Here is a 5,255-nt window from a genome sequence, read left to right on the forward strand (position 1 = left end):
AAAAAAAAAAAAAAAAAAAAAAAAAGAATAGTGCTCTCCAATAGAAATATAATGTGCATTGCATATGTACTTTTAAACTTTATAATAGCTTCATATTAAAAAATTAAAAAGAAATAGGTGAAATTTCCTGCACTCATATGTTCATCACAGCACTATTCACAGTAGCAAAGCCATAGAACCGACCTAAGTGTCCATGATGATTGATTAATAAAGAAAATGTGGTACATATACACCATGGAATATTATGCAGCCATAAAAAAGAATAAAAGCATGTCCTTTGAGCAACACTGATGGAGCTGATGGCCATTATCTCAAGTAAATTGAGTAACAGAAAATCAAATATATCATGTTCTCATTTATAAGTGAGAACTAAAAAATGAGTACCTATATAAAGATGGAAAGAACAGACAATGGGGACTCCAAAAGTGGGGAGGATGACAGGGGGCTAAGGGTTGAAAAATTATCTTTTGGGTACAATGTTCAATATTGGGGTGATGGGTATTCTTGCAGTTCAATCCTTACCATTATGTAATATTCCCATGTAACAAACATGCAAATGTACCACCCAAATCTAAAATTAAAAAAACAGCAACAACACATGTCCACAAGTGTTCATAGAGGCTGTATTAACAACTAAAAGGTAAAAACACTGCAGATGTCTACCAATGAATGTGGTATGTCCATATGTTGCAATATTATTCACCCATAAAGAAGAATGAAGTACTGATATGTGCTACAATATAAATGTAAAAAAATATGAAGCTTAGCGAACAAAGTCAAACATAAAGGTCACATATTGTATGAATAAATTTATATGAAACATTCAGATGATGGAAATTAAAAAAGACAGAAAGCAGACTGAACTTTGTTTCAGGCTGGATGGGATAAGGGGAAGGGGAGTGACTGCTCAATGAAATGCAGTTTCCTGTTGTGGCAATGAAAATCTTTCAGACTAGGTAGAGGTGGTGGTTGCAACACTGAAAATGTACTGAATGCCATAGAATTGCACAGTGTCAAGTGGTCAGTTTTTGTTATGGGGATTTTACCTCAATAAATGCAAATGAAAGGAGAGGAAAAAAATAGGTGACTTTGATTTTAATAATACCTTTTATCCAACCCGATAAATCCAAAATATCATCATTTCACTATGTAGTCATAGAAAAATATTGAGATACCTTATATTCTTTTTTTTTTTTTTTGAGATGGAGTCTCGCTCTGTTGCCCACACTGGAGTGCAGGGGCACGATCTGGGCTCACTGCAAGCTTCGCCTCCTGGGCTCACGCCATTCTCCTGCCTCAGCCTCCCAAGTAGCTGGCACTACAGGCGCCCGCCACCACACCCAGCTAATTTTTTGTATTTTAGTAGAGACGGGGTTTCACTGTGTTAGCCAGGATGGTCTCAATCTCCTGACCTCGTGATCCACCCACCTCGGCCTCCCACAGTACTGGGATTACAGGCGTGAGCCACCACGCCTGGCCTGATACCTTATATTCTTTATTCCATACTAAGTCTTCAGATTTTGGCCTATAACTTATACTTTAGCAGCCCACCTCCATTCAAAACAGCCATATTTCAAATGATCAATAGCTACCTGTGGCAAATGGTTATCAAATTGAATAGCATAAGGTTATTATATATTATATATTATATAGCATAGCCTTGCATATACATTTTCTAAAAACCACACCAGCGTGTTCACAAAAAAAAAAAAAAAAAATACATCTCACTACGGCAAAAGTAGTGACTTGAATAGCTTGTTAATTTACGTGTATCCACCAAAGTCACAGGGAATATTATGATAGCTAGAAGTGCATTGAGCTAAGTCGTGTTGCCATTGTTTGATTACCTGAGACACGTGTGTGGGATGCGAAGCTGTTTCCTTGAAAGCCCTTTTCTGAGGTCCAAGTGAAATTTTATGAAAGAAGACAGAATCCATGGAGGAGGCTGGGGTTTAGACGTCTCATTAGCTGGCATTAAAATTCTGCAAAATTCTTGATTTTCTAAACAATGGTTGGTAAAATAATTTGGTCTACTCTTGGATTTAAACGTACTCTACTTAGAAAACACTAAGAAAGTTTATATTTTGAAAGGCATTTAGAAAGGCACAGACAAAATTAATTATTATTTGCTGAGTGACAATAACAGTACTAACAAGAACTAACAGTACTGAATATATGCCAACCATTCTTCTAAGGGATTTATATACATTATCTCATTTAATCCTCACAATAGTCCGATATGATAGTTACTATTATTATTCCTATTTCCAGATGAACAAACAAATGGAAGCAAAACAAACTCTGAGGCCCAGAAAGATGGTATTACCTTTCTGAAGCCACTTTAATAAGCAGTGGAACCCGGTTTAAAGCTAGGCCGTTGGATTCTGGGGTGAGTAATCCTAACATTTATGCTGGAGTTTCTCAACCTTGTAACTACTATCACTTAGTGGTGGGTAATTCTCTGTTGTAGGAGTCTATCCCAGCATTGGCGAATGTTTAGCAGAATTCTTGGCCTCTACTAAGTAGATGCAGTAGGACCTCATCATTCAAAGGTGTAAAGCACAACCCAAAAATGTCTCCAGAGATTTCGACATGGCCCCTGGGAAACAAAATCATCTCTGGCTGAGAACCACTGCTTTATATTAACTGCCTCACTGTACCATGTACAAAAGTGCACTGAGTGCCTTCTAGTATGAGATATGACAACAGAAGCAAGAGGAAAGAGTGATGAGAGGAAGGGGCCATGAGCCAAGGATTGTAAGTGGCCTCCAGAAGCTGTGAAAGGCAAGAAAACCAATTTTCCTTTAGAAACTCCAGAAAAAACAAAGAACAAAACAAAAAAAAAAAAAACAGCCCTCTTAACACCTTGACTTTAGCCCAGTAAGACTCATTTTGGACTTCTGACCTAAACTCAAAGAAAATACATTTGGGTTGTTTTAAGCCATTAGTTTAAGTTTATGGTCATTTGTTATAGTGGCACTAGAAAATAAATACAGGGTGTGGCCAAATTTCATCACAGTTCTGTCAGGATTTCTTATTCCTACATCCATGATTAGGTGACTGCAAACCAGAAACTTTAAGTAACTGGGCCCATGGTCCCAGAGCCAGGAAGGGTGGAACAAAGATTTAAAACTAGGGCCATTTTACTGCAAAATCTGGGTTTTTCCCACCCACCATGAGATGTTTCACTTATTTTCCCAACACTCAGGTATAATACAATATTTATTTAATTTTGACTACTTCAAGATGTAGAACATAGATAACACTCTTTTGGGAGGGCATCTGGAAACAGACATCCATTTCCAGGTATAGAAAAATACTTGTAAAAAAGTAATGCTAAAGATAATCTTCCTTTTTTTATCTCAATTGTTAGTGACACCGGAGGAGAGGATTCTGGTGATTTCCACATCAATCTGGAATAGAGATTCTTGGAGATTTGGAGAGAGAAAATAGAATAAATATTCTTCACTGCAGACCAGTGTCCTTAAGCAGCTGTGTTACCACTGGTGCTAATTATTTTGACTAGCCTATTCATTTTTAAACTTTTGGGAAAATCCATCTGCACAAAATTTCTTTGAAAAAAATCTAAGTAACAAAATTTAGGCTTGCAATCAGCACTCTTTTTAGCATTATGATTAAGCAGCAGATTAATCTGACCTATGTGTCCTGTTTGCCAGACAATTAAAATACTGACAAAGTCATGAATAAATCCTTGAAGTAATATCATATTCAGTATAAATGTTCTCATTATGCAAAGGTATTTTTATCAGAAGTATGTTTATGATGGTTCTATAACGTGATGATTAAGGCTTTGGAGTTGGACAGCTGTAGCTCCACGTCCTCGATCCCACACCTACTAGCTGTGTGCTCCTGAGCAATATACTCAACTACTTTAAATCAGATGGACATAATTATAGAAGCTGCCTCAGAGGGCTACAGTGAAGATTCCGGAGACAGCACAGAAGAAACCATGGAGCACAGTGTCTGGTTACTCCGAATACCTCCTGATCTTTTTTTCTTTTCTTTCTTTCTTTTTTTTCTGAGACAGAGTCTTGCTCTGTTGCCCAGGCTGGAATGCAGTGGCGTGATCTTGACTCACTGCAACCTCTGCTTCTCAGGTTCAAGCGACTCTTCTGCCTCAGCCTCCTGAGTAGCTGGGATTACAGGCGCCCACCACCACATCTGGCTGATTTTTGTATTTTTAGTAGAGACGCAGTTTCACCATGTTGGTCAGGCTGATCTCGAACTCCTGACCTCAGGTGATCCACCAGTCTCGGCCTCTCAAAGTGTCGGGATTACAGGCGTGAGCCACTACGCCGGGCCGCCTTCTGATCTTTTACATTTTTTCCCCCCTGTGGCCTCTAACTATGCTATTCAGAACTGAATCCATGCCTTCCTTCTGTGCTCCCTGAAAATCTGCCTGTATTCGCTATTTTAATGAATGTTACCTCCATCCCTTTATCCAATTGCCCAAATCCAGTTGTCATGAAAATCTCTTTCCTCTGGTTTCTGATCACCAGTCTTCCACCTTCACTGCAAATCTGAACAATTTCATTATGTTCTACCTCATAGCTAGTTATTATGATATGGTTTGGATTTGTGTCCTCATCAAATCTCATACTGAATTGTAATCCCCCATGTTAGAGGTGGGGCCTGGTTGGAGGTGACTTGATCATTGGAACTGAGTTCTCATGAATGAGTTAGCACCATACCCTTGGTGCTGCCCTAGTGATACTGAGTGAGTGCTTGCGAGATCTGGTTGTTTTAAGAGTGTGTAGCACCTCTCCATGCACATTGCTCCAGCTGTATAAGATCTGCTTGCTTTCCCTTCACCTTCCACCACTATTGTAAAGTTTCTTGAGGCCTCCCCAGAAGCCAACCAGATGCCAGCATCACGCTTCCTGTATAGCCCATAGAATTGTGAACCAATTAAACCACTTTTCTTTATAAATTACCCAGTCTCAGGAATTTCTTTATAGTAGTCCACAAATAGACTAATACATATACTCTGTGCCCATCTTAAATCTTTCCATTCCTTGTGTGAGTTCAGACTCTATCATTTCTTCTCAGTCTCCTGGAGTGACTTCCCTGCTTTCAATTTGCCCGTCAGTCACCTATTCTCCATGCCCCTCTAGAGTGGTTTTTTTGGTAATATGTGTGTACAGTCATACTGTACTGTATTGTAAAACCCTTGGGGCAGGGCGCGGAGGCTCATGCCTGTAATCCCAGCACTTTGGGAGGCCGGGGGGGTGGGG

General features: G+C 39.2%; 1 protein-coding gene across 1 annotated transcript in view; it reads right to left on the minus strand.

Annotated features, from left to right (window-relative positions):
• The window catches only part of GPC6 (glypican 6), a 609,430-nt gene that overhangs the window by 501,015 nt on the left and 103,160 nt on the right, over positions 1 to 5,255 (minus strand). The window lies entirely within an intron of this gene.

Source organism: Rhinopithecus bieti, unplaced genomic scaffold (genome assembly GCF_001698545.2).
Source record: "Rhinopithecus bieti isolate Rb0 unplaced genomic scaffold, ASM169854v2 scaffold_46235, whole genome shotgun sequence".
Taxonomy (NCBI): domain Eukaryota; kingdom Metazoa; phylum Chordata; class Mammalia; order Primates; family Cercopithecidae; genus Rhinopithecus; species Rhinopithecus bieti.